This window comes from Crocuta crocuta, unplaced genomic scaffold (assembly GCF_008692635.1).
Source record: "Crocuta crocuta isolate KB4526 unplaced genomic scaffold, BGI_CrCroc_1.0 scaffold25, whole genome shotgun sequence".
Taxonomy (NCBI): domain Eukaryota; kingdom Metazoa; phylum Chordata; class Mammalia; order Carnivora; family Hyaenidae; genus Crocuta; species Crocuta crocuta.
This window is the reverse complement of record NW_027532015.1, coordinates 4,588,764-4,610,884: the sequence shown is the minus strand read 5'-3', so window position 1 is coordinate 4,610,884 and position 22,121 is coordinate 4,588,764.

Below are 22,121 nucleotides of genomic sequence, written 5' to 3'. Positions count from 1 at the left end.
GGTTTTCTGATTCCCAGATCAATTGTCTTCTAACTATACCATTTTACTCAAATATTGTTTGATGTATTTTCGTGCCACTCAAGCAAATGGGATTTCACTTTGGTTTTGCTTGGTAACGTAGAAGTCAAGGTTGAGATTATAACTCTGTTCATTTGGAATATTGACACAAAGCCAGGATAAGATGAGGTCTCCTGATTTGTCATCCCTGGGTGACACTATGCTTTTATTTTTCAATTAATATCATTTTAAGCTCTTTTATGAGTTCTATGCTATCCACAATTGAAGTTTGCTTTTCTGTTGATAGTTTTTCAAGTAGGTTAAGACTGAACCTAGGTTCAGGAAATTGCTCTAATGGCGGTCCATTCTGTAACTCACCCCAGCACATGTCTGTTTTGTTCAGCAGTTTTTGAGACTTGGATAGCTATATTCTCTCATTCTAGAGCTGGTATTTTTGATACTGCGTACGTATGGGGCACAATTAAACCTACATAAGGAATCAGATGTGTTTGAGCAAGTGTATTTTCATTAAATGACACCACTGGGGTGCTTGGGTGGCTCAGTCGGTTAAGTTTCCAACTCTTGGTTTTGGCTCAAGTCATGACCTTGTGACTCGGGAGATCGGGCCCTGCGTCAGGCTCTGTGCTGACAGTGCAGAGCCTGCATGAAATTTTCTTTCTCTCTCCTCTCTCTGCCCCTCTCCTGCTCTCTCTCTCTCTCTGTCTCTCAAAATAAATGATAAACATTTTAAAAATAATAAATAAATAAAATGGTACCCCTATGACCCTTGGAAAGTAATGACATATTTTTTTTATTTTTATTTTTTTACAAATAGTTTATTGTCAAATTAGTTTCCACATAACACTCCGTGCTCATCCCCACAAGTGCCCTCCTCCATGCCCATCCCCCCCTCCCCCCCATATCCATCAGTCCTCAGTTTTTGTCAGCATTCAAGAGTCTCTCATGGTTTGCCTCTCTCCCTTTCCCCCACCATTTCCGCCCTTCTTCTCCCCCTTGTTCCTCCGTCAAGTTCCTCCTAATCCTCCTATACGTGCAAACATATGATATTTGTCCTTCTCTGCCTGACTTATTTCGCTCAGCATAACACCCTCAAGGTCCATCCATGTTGCTACACATGGCCAGATTTCATTGTTTCTCATTGCCATGTAGTATTCCACGGTATAGATAAACCACATCTTCTTGATCCATTCATCTGTTGATGGACACTTAGGCTCTTTCCATGGAAAGTAATAACATATTTTAGAACAATATTTGTTTTAATTAAATGTTCTCAGAGCATCAAGAAAGGTGAAATTTTCCTTTACTTCTACTAGTCTGCTCTGCTTTCTCCCTGCTTTCCAGTTTGACTACTTCCTTTACTTCTTTCTAAAGAAGAATTCTCCCAAGCCTTACCATCTACACTGAACTCAGAATGTCTATCTTTTTTTCCTTACCCTAGATGGCTTACCAACCCAATAACAGAGAGTATATTATTGAAGGCAGGCATTAATTTAGCAAATATTTTTGGAGATTTACACTTTGCTGGGCATCAACCAGCAAATGACCTGGAACCCTGTTTTATTTATCAGTAGTAATTAAAAATCAAAATACCTCAAACAATGGAAATAAAATTGACTTTTAAAAAAAGGGGTGAAGATAGATGAAACAAGATTGGCGAGGGGCACTTGAGTGGCTCCGTCAGTTAAGTGTCTGACTTTGGCTCAAATCATGATCTCACAGTTCATGGGTTCGAGCCCCACGTTGGGCTCTGGACTGACAGCTCAGAGGCTGGGTCCTGCTTTGGATTCTGTGTCTCCCTCTCTCTCTGCCCCTATCCCACCTGAGCTCTGTCTCTCTCTCTCTCTCTCTCTCTCTCTCTCTCTCTCAAAAATAAATAATAAGCATTAAAAAAAAAAAAGAAACAAGATTCGCAAAATGTTGATGATTGTTGAAGCTGAGTGAAAAATTAAGGAGATTTGTTGTATAATGAATCATTCACTGAATGATTTCAACATTGTGCGTGTTTGAAAACTTCCTAAATAAAACATTTAAAACCATATTTAGATGGTATAAAGTCTGGGTGGGTCCAAGACCAGAAAATCAGCAATGAGATTTAAGAGGAAAGAGTCAGATCAGGGAAAAAAAATAAATAAATAAAAGGAGGACAACTTAAATGAAAGTTAGAACCCCAACACATATTAGAGGACACTCACTAAGCAGCTCCCATGGTGAGGCGAAGCTGGTGGCTTGTAACAGAATGAGGCTACAGTGGTGACCATATGTCATTTCTAGTGCTAAGTGTGTATTTACGAGTCAGATAACTGCTCCATACTTTATATTTAGTTCCCTTCAAAGCATATGATACTTCTTTTCCCTAGGCCTTTTTGACTGGAAACTCAGAGTATCTATGTTGCTCACCATTTCAGCCCCAATAACTAGATCCATAAGGGATACATATCAAGTATTTAAAAATAATTTTAAATAAATGTTTTCAATGCCTCTATCTAAAGGTCCTTTTTCCCATTTTTTTTTTTTTCGGGAGAGGATCTCAAACCAGTGACCCAAGCAACACCCGTGTGCATGATTCTCAAATCCCATATGGGTAGGCAGGTTTGTGGGCACCCAGAGAGAACATACCACATACCAAGGCTGGATGGGTTCCTTGCATATAAACATAAATTAATCCTTTCTCATCACTTCTTTTTTGTTTTTTGTTTTTTTGTTTTTGGACTGACAGTATGACAGTGCCAAATCTCAGCATCCACGTGTTTGATTTTTGACAGCAAGCCAGAGATTTCCTCTGTGCAAACTGAACAACACTGATCCCTTTTCATGAGGGTTGTGAGCATGTCCAATTGTTGGCATCATTACTTGATGAGTTTATTATTCCTGGGCAGGGAGCCTCATAGGATGTTCTAACCTGGAACTTGAATTAAATGACATTTTTATGGTTTTTTAAGAGACTCTTACAAGTCAGTCTGTAGGATTTATGGACTACTGACTATGCAGAGCCCTGTCCAGTGTCTGAGTGCCTACAAAGAAAAAGAGAAATGGTCCTTGTCTATCCAGCATTTACCATTTAGTTTGGAATTGTAAACCTACCTAGCATAAATCAAAATGAAGCCCTCTCCTTGGATATTGTTTTCTTGTGTTTATTCAAACTATGATTAAAATAGGTTGATAACTAGTTTATAGCCTCCTTTATAGAATTTTCATTGTAGTAAAGGCCTGGAAATAGCAGTTTGATTAGAGACTTACAGTCATGCATTTCATGGTGATAGTGATAAATGTCTTGTGAATATTCAGACTATTAGCAAAAGTGAAATGTTTTTGCCTTTCCCTTACCTTACTTAATATTCTCCTTTTCTGGAATCGATTTCAGATTCCAAACTCTTATTCCAGATGAAAATGGTGTCAACAGTGCTTTATTTTGAGGCTAGTTCTAACACCACAACCACCCCCAAAAGCCTACCATGTCATAAAAGTTTACCGGTACATTATTTTTCCTTAGAAATCACTAATAATAGTGATTTAAAGAGAAACAAATCTCTTTGCTCTTTACTTAGCTGTTTAATTGATACACACACACACACACACACACACACACACATAAATACATGCATGCATCCGTGTGAATTTTATTTGAGAAAGACGCTTCGAAAAATCCACCTATTAGGCAATTAGATGATTTTAATATATTTCTTTTATACAAACTTAAACTGTGCTAGGGATCATTTTTATCACGTTATTCCAACTGTTTAACTAAAAGGATTTCTGGCCAGTGGGTAATATTTCAGCAGAACTGGTATCAGCCAAAGTCTCAGCCACCGTAGTTAGGCTTTCCAGGAGAGGAGTAAACAATAGATCACAAAGATATTAACAAGGCCTGTGTTTTGGCTGGCTTAGGCTCTACCAAAGTCCCCAAGTCTACACACGTGTGTGTGCAATATCCATGGTCACCATATGACACTCACGTGTGCTTATACACAGACTTCTTTGCACTTTTTTTCTACTTTGCACTTCTTTCTACTTTTTTTGTTTGTTTTGTCCGCTGCTGAGCCCCTAATACCCTTACGGTGTTTCTGAGTCATTCTCAGGCCTGGGAAGCCACTCCGCTATTGCTGAGGCCCTGGGTGCTGCCTCCTGGGCTGTTGGCCCTGCCTTCCCGCCAGCAGAATGGCCTGTCCACTCCTTCATCCAGATGTAGTCTTGTCCCTCCCACTCAGCTACACACTGTGTCTGCCCCCTGCCCAAATCATATTCAACAATCATCTCAAGTCACTCTACATCTCCCACCTCCATTTAAAAAAAAAAAAAAAAAAAAAGGCAGAAAACAGAACTACAGTCAATCATGGAGAGCTTCAAAGTTCCTAACATCTTACTAAAGGTTTAAAAATATGTATATATTTTTTAACAGAGATATTTGATTTTTACTTGCTATTATATCTTAGATCTGTCTCCCTGAGATTCGTGCAGGAGGCCTGCAGGAGCTGAGCCCACAGTTTCATGAAAATGCGTCCTTTGCTTTGATTGCCTTCTTATCACTCAAGTTCATGTGCTGTCCATGAGTGTTCTTCCTTACCCTCTACGCCCATCTAGGGCAATGGCCCCCAACACAAGAGCATGGGCCTAGCTGGCATGTCATGGAGGACACAGCTCTCCCTGACGAAAAAAACTCCTTAGCCCAGCCCCAGATCCACACTGGTTTATACACCAGTCAGTCTGTGAGTAGCAGAAGGGGAATGTTTTATTTAATGCAAGTACAGCTCAGATGACTTTAATCATTGTCCCCTTTCCACCTTTCTCAAAACTCCCAGTAGGCTTTCAAGTTGAGGATGACTTGACAACTTTACCAAAAAACTGACTGCCTTAAATATGAACTTGTTTTTTTAAGTCCAAATTTCCTTGAGGAAAACTCTGCCATTATGTTTATCTGAATAAAAATTATAGTTCCTTTGGGGCACCCTGGTGGCTTAGTCGGTTGAGCATCTGACTCTTGATTTCGGTGCAGGTCATGATCCTAGGGTCATGGGATTGAGCCCCACATTGGACTCCATGCTGAGCATAGAGCCTGCTTAAGATTCTCTCTCTGCCCCTCTCCTGTTAACTCTAACTCTCTCTCTCTCTCTCTCTCTCTCTCAAATAAAAGAAAATTTAAAAACTTGTAGTTGAACTTTATAAAATAAATATTAACCCAATGACACTGACAATGCACTTGCTTTTGAAACACTGAACACAAACAGTTTGTACACTTAACATGTTGCTCCCTTAAAATTTTCAGTTTAGCTGGTTGTGGGAAAATTTTTTTTATCTTAATAAATCTGAAAGTTTTCACCATAGAAAACACAACTCCCTCTAGATCCTATTCATGAGGAAGTCACTGGCCTGGACATGTTCATGTCCCTTGAGAGGACATTTCTTCAGAAGTGGAAAAATTGTTTCAAAAAACAAGTCTGCTGATCTAAGTTTGTTACATTTGTTTTCAGATTGTTCCAACTTCAGTATGAAAGATCTAGGTAGAAGAAATGTTTGTTCCATGGATAACTTCTGGACTTATGAGTAAAATGAGTCTCTAAGAAATAACCTATCTGGACTTTTTTTAATGCACGTTTAATTAGTTTTAAAGCAAAAAAATTTTTTGAGAAATAAAATACAAATTTCTTTAAAGCCCTAAATCTCATGGAAGGAAGTTCTGTTGCATAGACTGCCATTGATAAATGGACTGTGAAATATATAAGTACTATGGATATAGTTATGACTATTGACAAATCTTACCAGGTGTGATTTATATTTTTGTTAAGTCCAAATGAGAGGCACCTTGGCATCCACAGAAGCAGGTCCCTTGGCAAAGCACTGTTCCTATATATCTCATTCTCTCAATGTTAATTCTTGCCCAAGGGACTTCTCAGTCTCTCATGAAAGTGACACTTTGGCCACCACACAGGCAGATTTAGGCACAACTGAATCATAGTCTGAACACAACGCTTGTTCACCCTGCTATAAATATTACACAGATCATCCTGTCACCATAGGTCATTGAACTATTTGCCAGATGGTTCAGGATGGGAGATCTAAGCTATTCAAGAGTATTGGTAAGAGTTCATTGCCAGCTTTGCTATTTCTCTGCAACTAACAGTCTTTATAGTCTTCTTTTTGGTTGTCTGTGCCCAGAGGGGTAGAAAGCATTCTTGAACCTCTTCAGAAGAATGGGTTTACAGCCTCAAGCATGTATAATCAACATGACACTTAGTAACTCACCCCCAGTCTTAAACACCAAGATTTTAAGCTTGTTCCACAGTACATATGGCTCATTTCCTAGTGTACTAATCTTGTTACCTTTTAGTGATTACATTCAAATGCTCTTTGGAAAATCATCTTTTCTCTTTCGAAGATGTGTGCTGTGTGTATGTGTGGTTTTTTTCTAATGTTTTATTTATTTCTAGGAGAGAGAGAGAGAGAGACAGCATGAGCAGGGGAGGGACAGAGAGAGAGGGAGTCACAGACTGAAACAGGCTCCGGGCTCTGAGCTGGCAGTCAGCACAGAGCCTGACGCGGGGCTTGAACCCACGAACCGCGAGATCACGACCTAAGCGAAAGTCGGATGCTTAACCGACTAAGCCACCCAGGCGCCCCAGATGTGTGCTGGTTTTACAGTTTAAAAAAATGATCTTTCCCAGCAGGAAGCATCCCTGTCTTTGAATGCTTGGTTTGGCCATCCATGTCTATGTCCATGTCCAGTAGCAGAGGGGAGCATTGTCTGCAGGTTCACACTGCTAGACATGGCTGTTTTGTCTTCAGTTAAATCTAAGTGGAGGTTAAATAAGAGCCCTTTCCTCTGAGACATTATTTGTTATTCCTATCATGAGTCATATTCTTCTTTTAATGTTTATTCGTATGAGAGAGAGATGGGAAGGGGCAGAGAGAGAGGGAGACACAGAATCTGAAGCAGGCTCCGGGCTCTGAGCTGTCAGCCCAGAGTCCAAGGTGGGGCTCGAATTCACTGAGCTGTGAGATCATGACCTGAGCAAAAATCGGACACTTAACCAACTGAGCCATCCAGGCACCCCCATGATTCATAATTCTTCAAGGGAAGTATACAAAAGGTTCATCCTACACTTTCAAAGTCAATGTCAAGGGCTTTGGGTTTCTACTCATCTCCCACATGCTTTGGACAAGTCTCACTCACACTGCTGTTCTCCCCATCTACATGAATATAGAAAGGAAAAGTGAATTCTGTAAGAGTTTGAATTCCTACAGAGAGATGTGCCAATTAGATTTAAAGCATAGCTTCTATCCTCCTAATAGCTATAATAACAAAATAATGGCAAAATGGTTTGTGTGAGCTATTTCCCAGCATATTATCACTGCCTCTGAAAGAAAAATGCCTCCTCTCCAACCTGGGGAGCTGTTTAACAGCCACATTGCTCCTGAAAGTGGCTCGGATGCATGGAGAGGTTTGGCTGAATCACCACCTCCTTGCCTCTGGTCTTTGTATCACTGCTGCCTTAGTCCATCATTTGGCTGAGAACGGTTTTGAGAATTGTTTGCATGCAGAAGAAATAGTATAGCTAGATAAAAACCATCTCTTTCTTAGTCTCAAACCATGGTGTTAACTACTAGATTAAATGCTGCATTTTAGCCCATCCTTCACGTATTATTTACGTGTGAAGAAAATTAAAATTTGGTTGACCTTCAGGATCAGGGAGGAGGACATAGGAGAAGAGATGCTGAGTTTAGTTTAATGTTCTGTAACAAACAAGGAGAAAAGATATAGAGATACAGATTTTGAGGGAAATGTTAATTATCTAAAGCTTAATTACAGATAACATCATGAGGAGAATGCATAAAAGACTTGAAATGCAGCCAAAGCATTTCCCCAAGAACATTAAAAAATGATTGTTGTTTACAATTCACAAATCGCACAGACATAAAGCTGAGACAGGAAAAACAGTCAGGCTTAAGGTAAGAACCCAACCTGCTCTTTTAAAAGCAGCTCAGAAGAGAAGTGATAGTATTGCAGTTAGCTCATGTTTGGGAAGTCAACGAGATTCTGTACATGTCTCCCCTTTGAAATAAAAATTAGCAGATCACTGGCAAACACATCCAAGTAAAATCCAAGGAGATGTCACAACCCAAATAAAAATAAATAATTTATGAGGTCTTATAATGGGAACTACAAATAAAGTAGAATGCGCAGGCATTTATCTCCGTATAAGTACAATAGAAATAAAGGAACAAGATTTTTACGGTCCTGTCACTTCATTACTGAATCCAGCGATATGAAAATCTACCTTTTCATTCAAACATAGTTTTCATTCGATGCAGCAAAGAATGGCGTACATTTATCCAGTCGGCTCTTTAGAAAGTAGTCTTGTCTGGTCTACTATTTAGCTTATTCTTTGTCTTTTTTTTTTTTTCTTACAATTGGTATCTATTAATTTCCAATTACCTTTAAAGGTGAATTTCAGGAAAATGGAATGTAGCTTTTTGAAAGGAGTTTGCTTTCAAAGGAGGCTCTAGGAAATGAGCCCCTGGCAGTTCCTATTTGCCTAAAACCAATGGAACACAATGTTCTCAGGATGGAGGTATTCAGGTTCAAGGGCTGTGGGTGTGCAGGCCACAGCTCCTGCTTCTGGCCCACTGGGCTCTCATGGTGTTGCACTAGCTGTTACAAGAGAAGTGTTAGGGATCTTTCCAGAAATAATAGAGTTGCAACTAGAGGTCTGAACACTTGGTACTTTTTTTCAAAACAATGGGGATATGGTGAACTCTTTCTTTTTCTCTTTTTTTTAAATTTCAAGTTTTTATTTAAATTCTAGTTAGTCAACGTATATGGCAAAATTGGTGTTAGGTGTAGAATTTAGTGATTCATCACTTCCATACAACACCCAGTGCTCATCCCAACAAGTGCCCTCCTTCATACCCATCACCCCTCTGGCCCATCCCCCCCAACCACCTCCCATCCATAAACCCTGTTTGTTCTCTATAGTCAAGAGTGTCTTACGGTTTGCTTCCCCCTCTCTTTTTTCTCCTTCACTGATACTTACCTGTTTTGTTTCTTAAAATCCACATGAGAGTGCAATAAAGATGTGGTATATACATGCAATGGAATATTACTCAGCCATCAAAAAGAATGAAATCTTGCCATTTGCAACAATGTGGATGGAGCTAGAGTGCATTATGCTAAGCGAAATAAGTCAGTGAGAGAAAGACAAATACCATATGCTTTCACTCATATCACTCATATGCAGTGAACTTTTCTGTGGCTGAGGGATTTGTATGATTATATTTGGGTGAATGGCTAGAGAGAACAGGGTTATTGAAGGGAAAGGAGAGTGAGAACTATGGACAGATTAAGTCACAGGTTTACTGACAGAACTATTAGAGATTTAATGATGATAGCTTGCTGACTTTGGAGAAAAAAACAATTTTAAATTTGATAAACATTTATTGAATGAATGAATGAATGAGTGAGTGAGTGAATGAATGAACAAAGAGATCAGAGGTCTCCACTTGCTCTTTGTCCTGTTTCTTCATGCAGTTTTTTTCTCTCCCTTTCATGCTTTCTGCTTTAATTGAGATAGTCACATAAAATAAAGTTATCCATTTTAAAGTGAAGGACTCTGTGACATTTAGTTCACTCACAGTGGTGTGCAGCCACGCCTTTTATTTAGTTTCAAAGTATCTTTATCATCTCAGAATGAAACCTTGAGGGTGTTAAGCCCCTGGCAACCACCTATTTGTGTTCTCTCTCTCAAGGCTTATTCTGGATAGTTCATTTCAACAGAATCATACAGTGTGTGACCTTTATATGCAGCTGTTTTTATTTTGCATACTATTTACAAGGTCTGTCCACATTGAAGCCTGTAGCAGTGGTCTGTTCTTTTTTATGGCTGAATAATACTCCATCATATGGTTGTATAATTTATTTAGCCATTCGTCTCTTGACAGGCTTTTGGCTTGTGAATAATGAAGCAAAATTTGGGGGGATGTTTTAGAAAATGCCATTGGAGGAAGAGAATGGGGAATCCAATGAGGTGAAAATTAAAAGGCACATAAGCCACTTCTTTGTCCTGCAAGAACAGGGTTTTTATTTTTTTAATAAAAACGGAGATAATTTTTTTGTAGAAACCCCACCTTATGAGAAATAATAAAAGAAGTTCTTCAGACTGAAATCAAGTGAGCCAATATAAGAATATGAATGTACATAAAAGTACAAAGAGCACTGGTAAAGGTAATTGCATAATGATAAAGCAGTGTAACTTAATATTTGTTTCCTTACCTTTTTGAAGTTTTCAAATAGGCTTTATTTTTTACAGCAGATTTAGGTGCACAGCAAAACCGAGTGATAAGTATAGAGAGTTCCCATATTTCCATCCCCACCCCCTCTTTCATCCTGTCACCGTGAATAGCCTATACCCGCGTGGTACACTTGATACAATTGATGAATATACATTAACACCTCATTATCATCCATGTCCATAGAGTACATTAGCATTCACTCTTGTTGTACATTCTATGAGCCTGACAAATGTATAATGACCTGCATCCACCATTATAGTATCATACAGAGTAATTTCACAGCCCTAAAAAATCTTCTGTGCTCACACATTCATCCCGCTTTCCTCTCTAACCCCCTGGCAACCATTGATCCTTTTACGGCCTCCACAGTTTTGCCTTTCGTGGAATGTCATTGAGTTAGAATTATATATATAGCCTTTTCAAATTGTCTTCTTTTACTTATTAATATGCATTCGACCATGCACAGCCTCTTTAGTTCAGAACGCTTTCAGCGGTTTTTCCGAACAGTGTATTAGAACTCCTTATGTCATTGGAAAATCTACAACAGCCCCTGCTTTTCATGACAGAATACCAGATTGAGGAAGGAGGGGAGACAGGCCTGTTTCAGTGACTGTCACAGGAGCCTTAAAACTGAGGCTCCATTTGGTGGATTCAAGGGACCCTCCTCTCCAGCTGGGGGTCCTGGTGACCCAGTCTTCCGCTCAGTGGCCATCAAAACAGACTTAACATGGCCACTGCTCTCACCCGAGTGGGGAGGGTCCCTGGCCCATCCCTACCACAGCCTCCACATCCTAAGGAGGTAACCTATTTGTCTGTGTCCTTGTTTCTCTTGAGGAACTATGGGGTCCCCAAAATGACATCTTTGGAATCTTCCCAACCTACTCTTCAGCCCCTCCTGTCAAGAGGATCCCCAGTAAGTCTCCTTGGGGAAACTTTCTCCTGGGCTTCCTCCCTAGGGTTTGGGAGAAATCCGTTGCTTCCATTTATTTTTAAAAGACAATTAGTCTGATCTTTTTCAAACTGTTTCCCCAGACCACACCTAGTCCTCACACAGCCAGGATTCCAGGTGTCCGAGCCTGGTGCCCAGGCTCCCACAGCAGCTGTGCGGGCAGGGTGCCGGCCACTCTCCAGCTCAAACCAGATTAGCCTTCATTGCTTCATGGTCTCTTTATTGTTATAAACCATTTCCAGTGAGGTATAAATAAAATAGCTTTAATTGCGTGTATACCCAGAATCCCATGGAAAAGAAAACTTATTGATGACAGGCTAAGTGATAGACTGACCTAAGAAGGTCAACATCTTGCTTATTGGAAACCACACTTGAAAATTTTAATTGAAGTGTTTTTAATGGAAAATAAATAATGTATTTAAATGTGGTACAAATGAATTTAAAATGATATCAGAAACTTAAGCATTTTTACAGGTGTCAGAGGGAGGGCTTGACAACTGTTGGTGAGTTCTGACGGCCCTGGCCACCCCTCCTTAAGTGTAAACACAGCTGCCCTTCTGTCTTTAGGGCCATTTCGTCCTACCTGGTCTTTAGATTTTTTTCACAAAAGACCTTGCTCCTAAAAGTGGTGGGGAGCAGGAGAGAAGGAAGCTGCAAAATGCATTTGAGTTGCTCCATCCCGCTGTACCTTCAGAGCAAAAATGCCCAGACGATGTGTCCTGAAGCTCCTAGCCAAACAATTCTACTTCCCTCTGCTCATTTTATCATTCCTTCACTGATTATTAGAGTCTCATCTCTCCCAGATCTCTTTTATTCCTGTTATTAGTCACTCTGTACCTCTAATTTTTTTGTTCAATTACAAATTCTTGGCTTTTTGAGTTTTATTTACTTGCAAGGTTTTCTGGTATATAACAGAGATGCAGATAGCAGACTACTGGAGTAAACTTTGCTAACAGATTAGAAATGACAAGGAAAAGGGGTGCCTCGGTGGCTCAGTTGGTTAAGCATTGACTTCAGCTCAATTCATGATCTCAACTGTTCATGGGGTTGAGCCCTGCATTGAACTCTGTGCTGACAGCTTAGAGCCTGGAGCCTGCTTCGGATTCTGTGTTGCCATCTCTCTCTCTGCCCCTCCCCCACTTGTGCTCTGTGTGTGTCTCTCTCTCAAAAATAAATGAGTATTTTTTAAAAATGATTAACAAAAAAAGAAATGACGAAGAAAGGGGCCTGATCTAACAAGATCACTTTTTACTATGAAAACATGACTAGTTGCAAATGTTACAAAGCAAAAACAATTTTTCATCAATTCTAAAATCAGACTATCTTTATCTAGAAATTGTTATTTAATCCTGAATTAGAATTACATGGAGAAATGAACTATCCATGTCACACTTTCTTTTTTTTTTTTTCTTTTTTAATAGTTTATTGTCAAATTAGTTTCCACATAACACTCAGTGCTCATCCCCACAAGTGTCCTCCTCCATGCCCATCCCCCCCTCCCCCCACATCCATCAGTCCTCAGTTTTTGTCAGCATTCAAGAGTCTCTCATGGTTTGCTTCTCTCCCTTTCCCCCACCATTTCCGCCCTTCTTCTCCCCCTTGTTCCTCCGTCAAGTTCCTCCTAATCACTTTCTGATTCAAAAATGGAAAAATGTTGGTGGATGATCCAGAAACACAGTACTCTAAGGTCTTAGAATGGAGACATACAGGGATTCTGATAAGAATTGCTTATCAGCCCCCCCCGGAAAAATTGAACACACTGGCATAGACATAGAGTACGCAGTGCAGTGAAGGTTGTGTTGCTTTTAATCTGGATATTGGTTCGTATTAAGACCCAGTGACAACATTTGGACCCTTTGTTTTAAATCAGCCCATTGTGGAAATAAATGAACCACCAAATGAGAGAAGTAACGATGATTTATTCAGAGCTTTTGCTGTAGCAAGGCAGTCAGCCACCATCATTTGGGTTTTCACAGAAACTCAAAGACATACTGAGGAATGGGAAACCTTCACATGTGCCCTAGTTGAGCCATGGGCATGGGGAAGTTGTAGACAGTTACCTAGAATCCTATATGCTTGGGTAGAGGTATGTATTTGACCCTCTCTGGTTAGTTCTGAGTTGGAAGCAGGGCCAAAAATTAGGGAAGCTGGGGCGCCTGGGTGGCTCAGTTGGTTAAGTGTCCAACTTCAGCTCAGGTCATGATCTCATGGTTAGTGGGTTCAAGCCCTGCGTCAGGCTCTGTGCTGACAGTTAGCTCAGAGCCTGGAGCCTGTCTTCAGATTCTGTGTCTCCCTCTCTCTCTGACCCTCCCCTGCTCATGCTGTCTCTATTTCTCTCTCAAAAGTAAATTAAAAAATAATTCAGGAAGCTGTCAGTTATTGATCAATCAAGTGGCCATTTTGAGCTGATTGTTACAGAAGATACTGCATTAGCTTCCTGGATTATTACTAGAGATAGTAGTCTGGCTTCCTAGAAGCCTGATAGAAGCAGGTAGACATCCCAGGCTGGTTACTGTCCATCGTGGGCTGATTGCTGCAGCTCATGGGTAAGGGCCCTCTTTTAACACATGGTCTGGCCATCGTCTGTCTGTATATTCCATCATTCATCACCAAACTGAGTTTCCACCTGTGCATCAATTCTCTTGAATATAGAATCCTAAATCATTCAGGATTCATTTTTTACTTTCAGTACATTGGGTGGCCAGAAGCAGGCCATACAACAGCCAGTCCCACTGAAGATGTCTCCATTGGTGTTGGGTGTGGTTACACAGCAGGGGCCTTCTTCATGTAGGAGCAGAGCTGCTGCCTACATTCCCTGCCCGGCACAGTGCACCATTCACTGAGCTCCGTAAATAACTGTCTTACATGGAAGTGGTCCTGTGCTTTCTTCACAGAAGAACAATAGGCATCATGTACTGAATCCTTACTGTTACTTGGAGGGCCTTGAAAGCCAAAGAAAACTGAAATTTATATACATTATGCAATAGTGAGCAGATACATGTTCTTTAAATAGAAAATAATATGATTAGAGCCATGGTTCAAGAACATTAACAATCTGTGACATGTGAAATGTTTTAGTAGGGAGAAGCAAAAGCCCAGAGCCAATCCAGGAAGCTGCTAGAGCAATCAGGCCTCATGTGATGAGAGTCTACACGAAACAAAAAACAGAAGAGAGATAGACAGCCAGGTTTAGAGGGAAAAAAATATGTATTTGAAGGAGCTTTTGAAGGAGCAAACAATAGACTTGGTTGTCTATTGATAAAGAAAAGGCACAATTTAAAATACAGGACACCTGGCTGGCTCAGTCAGTTAAGTGTCCGACGTCAGCCCAGATCATGATCTCACAGTTCATGGTTCAAGCCCCATGCCAGGCTCTGGGAGACTGGAGCCTGTTTCAGATTCTGTGTCTCCCTCTTGCTTTCTAACCTTCCCCCACTCACACTCTGTCTCTCAAAAATAAATAAATATAAAATAAAATAAAATCCTCCTAGGATTTTTTGTTCCTCCCAGGAACAAAAGCAAAAATAAACTGTTGGGATTACATCAAAATAAAAAGCTAAGGAAATTCTCACCAACGCTAAAAGGCAACCTATGATATATCTGATAAAGAGTATCCAAAATATATAAAGAATGTATACAACTCAACATCAAAAAAATATATATTTTGATTAAAAGTAGCCAGAAGACCTGAATTTATCCAAAGAAGACAGACAGATGGCCAAAAGACACATGAAAAGAGGCTCAACATCACTCATCATCAGGGAAATGCATGTCAAAACTACAATGAGATATCACCTCAAACCTGCCAGAATGGCTAAAATGAAAAACACAAGAAAAAAAAAAAAGCATTGAGAAGGATATGGAGAAGAAGGAACCTCATGTCCTGTTGGTTGGAATGCAGACTGGTGCTGCCACTGTGGAAAACAGTGTGGAGGTTCCTCAGACAATTACAAATAGAAATATCATATGATCCAGTATGTAATTCTACTACTGGATATTTACCCAAAGAATACAAAAACACTAATTTGAAAAGATATATGCACCCCTATATTTATTGCATAATGATTTATAATAGACAAATTATGGAACTAGCCCAAGTATCTATTCATAGATATAGTATCTATAACTATATCTATAACTATATCTATAGCCCAAGTATCTATATCGTATTACCTATGTGTGCGTACATATATATCATAATATTTCTTATATTACTTATAACATAATGTTACTTAGCCATAAAAAAGAACAAAATCTTGCTATTTACAACAACCTGGATGGATCTAGAGAATATATTGGCCAAGCAAAATAAGTCAGTCAGAGAAAGACAGATATCATATTATTTCACTCATATGTGGAATTTAAGAAACAAAGCAAATCAACAAATGAAAAAAAGGCCAAACCAAAAAACAGACTCTTAACTATAGACAACAGTTACCTGAGAAGAAGTGGGTGAAATAGGTGAAGGGGATTAAGAGTGCACTTGCCTTGATGAGCACTGAGGAATGTATAGAATTGGTGAATCACTACATCAAACACTGAAACAAAATATAGCACTGGATGTTAAATGCTACTGGAATCAAAAGAGTAAAATTAAATTAAAATAAAATGTCTCCTAGGTTTCCAGCCAGGGAGATATGGGGAGGGAGACATTCTAATATGCAGATCTCCCTTCAGGAATAAAGGTTTTATTGCTCCGGCTCCAGTAGAATTGCTGGCAGACAAGCCCTCAGTCATTGGATATCATCTTAGCTGAGACCACAAGTGCAGTATGGCAGCTCCTTTTGGGCAGCTCTATCCACTGATATGGGGGGGGGGGTATTAACAACTCTGGTCACATGCCCACAAGTAGCTAGAGCTTCAGAATTCCTCATAAGGTGCCTGTGGTGGCAGCAGGGCTCAAATTCTTGGTCTGCCACATCTCTCTCCCTTCTCTCCCTCCCCTTCCGTGGGTGCTGACCACAGTGAAACCCTCAAGAACGTGCAGCATGCTAGTTTCCATCTCAGAGCCTGCCTCCTGGGGAACCCAACCAGCAACGCAAGAACAGGCATATCACTGAGAAACCTGGAGAGTTGAAAATTATGCTGCTTTGGGGTGAAAGAACATTGGCAAATTTCTTTCTGGAAAGGAACTCTGGTAATGGTCCAGACACATCTAGAACACCATCGGTGTGGATCATGAATTGCATCTTCCTTTTTTCAAGAGATGAAAGTGAAAGTTGCTTTAATTTTTTTTTTTTTTTGCTTTTTTAATGAAACAAAATGTATAACAAACCAATGTAGACCCCATAATACCTGATTTATACTTAAACAAATAGCACTTTATATAGAAACAAGCACTTCTTTGTCAAAGTTGGAACTATTTAGCTGCATAATTATTTTCAGTTTTAAGTATTTTTTTTTAAATGTTTTATTTATTTTTGAGAGAGAGATAGAGACAGCAGGGGAGCTGTCAGGGGAGGGTCAGAGAGAGAGGGAAACACAGAATCCGAAACAGGCTCCAGGCTCTGAGCCATCAGCACAGAGCCCGACACGGGGCTCGAACCCATGAACATGAGATCATGACCTGAGCCGAAGTCGGACGCTCAACTCACTGAGCCACCAGGTGCCCCTAAGTATTTTTTTAAGTTTATTTATTTATCCTGAGAGAGTGTGTGTGGGGGAGGGACAGAGAGAGGGAGAGAGAGAGAGAAAGAGAGAGAGAGAGAGAGAGAGAGAATCTCAAGCAGGCTGTGCGCTGTCAGCGCAGAGCCTGATGCAGGGCTCAAAGTCATGAACTGTGAGATCATGACCTGAGTCAAAACCAAGAGTTGGACGCTTAAGTAGTTGAACAACCGACGTGCCCTGATGTTTTAAGTATTTTTTAAAAACCACTTAGGAAAAAAAAAAAGAAAAAAAGGAAAGACTCAATATTACTTATCATCAGGGAAATACAAATCAAAGCCACAATAAGATACCACCTCACACATGTCAGGCTAAAATTAACAACTCAGGCAACAAACCTTTTGCACTGCTGTTGGGAATGCAAACTGGTGCAGCCATTCTGAAAAACAGTATGGAGGTTTCTCGGAAAATTAAAAATAGGACTGCCCTATGACCCAGCAACTGCATACTCAATATTTATCCAGAGGAAACAGGAGTGCTCATTCGAAGGGGCACACGCACCCCAAAGTTTATAGCAGCACTATCAACAAGAGCCGAAGTATGGGAAGAGCCCAAATGTCCATTGACAAATGAATGGATAAAGAAGATGTGGTGTGTGTATATATATATATACATACTATATATATATAAAGTAGAATATTACTCAGCAATCAAAAAGAATGAAATCTTGCCATTTGCAACAACGTAGATGGAACGAGAGTGTTTTATGCTAAGCAAAATAAGTCAGGCAGAGAGAAAGACAAAAATCATATGATTTCACTCATACATGGAATTTAAGAAGTAAAACAGATGAGCATAAGGGAAGGGAAGAAAAAATAAGATAAAAACAGAGAGGGAGATGAGCCATAAGAGACTCTTACATACAGAGAACCAGCTGAGGGTTGCTGGTAAGGTGAGAGGTGGGTAGATGGGCTAAATGGGTGATGGGCATTAAGGTGGGCACTTGTTGGGATGAGCACTGGGTTTTTTTTNACACAGGGCTCGAACCCACGAACCGCGAGATCATGACCTAAGCTTAAGTCGGACGCTTAACCGACTAAGGCACCCAGGCGCCCCTCACTGAGTGTTATATGTTAGTGATGAATTGCTAAATTCTATTCCTGAAATCATTATTATGCTATATGTTAACTACTAGGAAAATTTTCTTTTCTTTTTGTCTTTTTAAAATTTTTAAATTTGTTTTTTTTTAAATTTAAGAAAACAAAAAAGAAAATTTTCCTAGTGAGCCATGATGTTTGGCAAACTCAGAACTGCCCTCAAAATTTATAGTGAAAGATAACACCATGTTTCAGAAAATTAGTGATAACACGTTTGTGACATATTAAATAAAAATGATTAAAAGGATATATACTATGATTCCAATTTAGAAGCAAATAAATGTATCTTTTCATCCCTATATGAATAAAGATGTATGTGATATGTATCTACATGTCAATAGTGATTATCTCTAGGGAGTAGGATGTGCTAATTTTTCTTTTCCATACTTTTTGGATTTTTCAAATATTGAAGAATCAACATGTATGATTTCATTAACATAGATACATTTTATAACAGAGGTTAATCTCTAGATTTAGCATTTTCATAGGACAAAATATCAATAGAGAAGTTAGGGGATTTCACCACTGTCTAAAGCCTTAGTCTCCCAAAGAAAAAAAGTTTTTAATTACTGAAGTGTCTTCCTGGATGGCTTAGTTTGATAATCATCTGACTCTTGCTCTCAGCTCAGGTCATGATCTCGGGGTCATTGTTCAAGCCCTGTATTAAGCTTCATGCTGGCCATGAGACCTACTTAAAAAAAAAAAAAAAAAAATAGGGCACCTGAGTGGTTTAGTTGGTTAAACATCAGACTCTTGATCCCAGGTAATGGGATTGAGCCCCACATCAGGCACCAAGCTGGGCATGGATCCTAATTAAGATTCTTTCTCTCCTTCTCCCTGTGCCCCTCTCCTCCTCATTCTCTCTCTCTCCCTCTCTCTCTCTCTTTCCCTCTCTCTCTCTCTCCCCCCTACTCTCCCTTTCTCTCTCTCTCTCAAAAAAAAGTGAATAAATAAATTACAGAAGTAATTTCCACTATAATTACTTGAAAACTGTTTCCTTTACATTTCTTACTTTCCTAGAAATTTCATGTTTCATGTTTTTCTCCCTATTTTCTTCCTGATCAAACTGAATTTCTCTGTAGTCCTGAAAATTATACTTTCAGAATAGACCAAGAAATGTGTTTCTGTTTCATTTTTGGAGAATTGGGCCCTTTGTCAAATTTAATTGAGTGGTTGAACTACTGAATTTGGTCTGAAATTGCAATTAAGTCCTTGTTTGAACAACAGACAGCAACTCTGCCTTTCTCCTTGAATTTCAAGTTTACAAATGTTGTTCTGTCTTCATTTAACAAACCATATTGTTTTAGCTCATCCTCGTCACTGGAAGATCTTTAGCAATCAACTTTTCTATGCTGCTTCTGTCCACCCTTTAAAATGGAAAAATCTTGGATGGGTCAGCCAAGGTTATTTTGAGCTACTTGCTGTTCTGAGGATGGAATCAAAAAGACCAGTAGCATCAAATGTTTGAAAATCAAAATAATGAAAATGTCTATGTTTACTTATTTTCATCATCTTAATTATTTTCCTCTGCTATAAAATCAATACGTGTGTAATGGGTATCATTTGGAATTTTATTTATCTTAGTCGAAGCTGACAATAAGGCAAAGATTATATTATCCTCCTTTTTAACCCCATAACATTGAACTTTTGTATTTTTAATTCCTTTTATTTTTTAAGTTAATTTATTTATTTTGAGAGAGGGAGTGAGATAGTATGAGTGGGGGAGAGGCAGAGAGAGAATCCCAAGCAGGCTTCATGCTGTGAGTGTGGAATCCTACACAGGGCTCAAACCCGTGAACCCTGAGTTTGTGACCTGAGCTAAAATGAAGAGTTGGACGCTCAACTGACTGAGCCACCCAGGCTCCCCAGATTATTTTTAATGTTTTTTTTTTATTTATTCTGAGAGAGAGAGAGAAAGCATGAGTGGAGGAGGGGCAGAGGGAGAAAGGGAACCTGAAGCAGGCTCCATGCCCCGTGCGGAGCCTGACGCAGGGCTCAATCTCACGACCACGAGGTCACAACCTGAGCCGATATCAAGAGTCAGACACTTAACCGACTGAGCCACCCAGGCGCTCCTGTATTTTGAATTATTAAGTAAAATACGAACATAATATAAATTTCTTGCCAACATTGCTGAAGTGTCCTGTGGTAAACCATTCTTCGAAGTGGCTCTTGTTAACTTACAAGTTTCAGAGTGACAGCTCCTTGCTGACACCACCAGACTGCCCATTTTAAATGCCACTATAGCTAAATACCAACTATTTTTATGTTTAAATGTTCCTTTAATGTCATTAACATTCAAAGAAGTGACACAGTTTTGTCGTCTGCCTTTTATACCATTAGCATATTGCACACTGCTGTCATAGTCCTTCTTTAATTTAATTTTTGTACTTAACAAAGCAGTATATGTACATAGTTTAAGTAAATAAATAGTGCTATAAACTCAATAAAGGAAAATAAGTGTTCCCTGTTCTCATCCCTCCTCATTCCGAATTTCCCACTCTTCAGAGAAAACCACATTGAAATTCTTTACATATCTACCCTCAGGGAGGTACATAACACGATTAACTGGATATAGCTTTATTTTTAAATTAGAGACATTATTTATTGACTTCCTTTTACCAAATCTTCATCTTCTTGCACCCCTACCACACACATATTTCTCTCTGCCACGTTTCGAATGAGGTTGAAATTGCAGTTTTTATTTATATCAAGGGTATATTGTTTCATGGTAATAATCATGCAAGTACTAGTCACAGCTGAGCCATGTAGCTTACTGTCATTTAGTTTATTAATATTATTACCTGCCTTGTGCAGTGTTTTGTTTTCTTTGGAGTTAATGATTATCTTGTTCTCTTTGTTTGTTTCTTTGCTTAGTTTTCTTTGTACTTGTCACTTGATTCAACCCTAACTTCTCCAAAAGAGCTATAAAGATTCTTCCTAATGTTGTCAGTCACATAATAAAATAAGTTCCACCTCTTTCTTTGGAAGTATTCCTCCTGGACCTCCATTCTAACCCACAATGTTTGTTCTAGAAGCTACCAGCACTATCATTCTGAGAGTACCCTTCTTTTCTCCCCTGTGTCAGATCCCTTATATCCTGGATCCCATATCTTTCTCTTGCTTGACCTACTCTCTCATTTTGATGGAGCACATTCTCCAGTAGTCTTCTGAGAATGGTTACAATGAGGTTAGTTTTTGTGACTCATTTCTGTCCAAATATGACTTTAAAAATTTTTACACTTGAGAGTTTCTATTAGTATGGTATTCTCGATGGAAGATGATTTTCTCTAAAAAGTATTGAAGTTTTTGCTTTAATGTTTTAAGTTTTCTAGTGGTACTATTATTTAAGGCCATTCTGATACTCAGTTCTCATATGTGATACTGATTTTTCCCCTCTCAAAAGTTTTAGAAAGTTCTCTGTAACTTTAAAATGTTACAATAATATACCTTGGTATAAATCTTTTTTTAATTGACTGCACTGGCCACATTGTGGGCCCTTTCAATCAATATATTTCTGTTTTTCATAAATTCTTATCACTTTTCATATATTATTTATTGGGTAAATTCCTTGTCGGTCCTTTTTGATTCCTTATCTGCCTTTTTGAGACTCATGTTAATTACATGTATAATCTTATTTGATACTTGGTATTCTGGTTTTCTTATCTCTCCCCTGTCTCCCATCTCTGTCTTTTTCTGTTTTACTATCTGGAAGATACACTATGCTTTCTTCCAAATTCTTTATTGAAGTTTTTAAAAATTTATTATTAATAATCCTTGAATTTCCTTTTGAATTTCTAGTTCTTTCTTATTCTCTAAATGGCCTTTTTTGTTCTTTTTGTTTCTTTCCCTTCCTTACCCTTCCCCATAGAAGCTTTCTTCTCCCCTGGAATATTTTTCTGCTCCTTGACTTAATCTGTTTCCTTGGAGTCTCATCTCCTTCATATTTTGGGGTTTCTCACAGAACCATGGTCCTTGGTGGCCCATTCATATAAGACTGAGGGCTAAGGGGCACCTGGGTGGCTCACTCGGTTAATTGACCAGCTCTTGATTTCAGCTCAGGTCACGATCTCAGGGTTCATGAGTTTGAACCCCACATCGGGCTCTGTGCT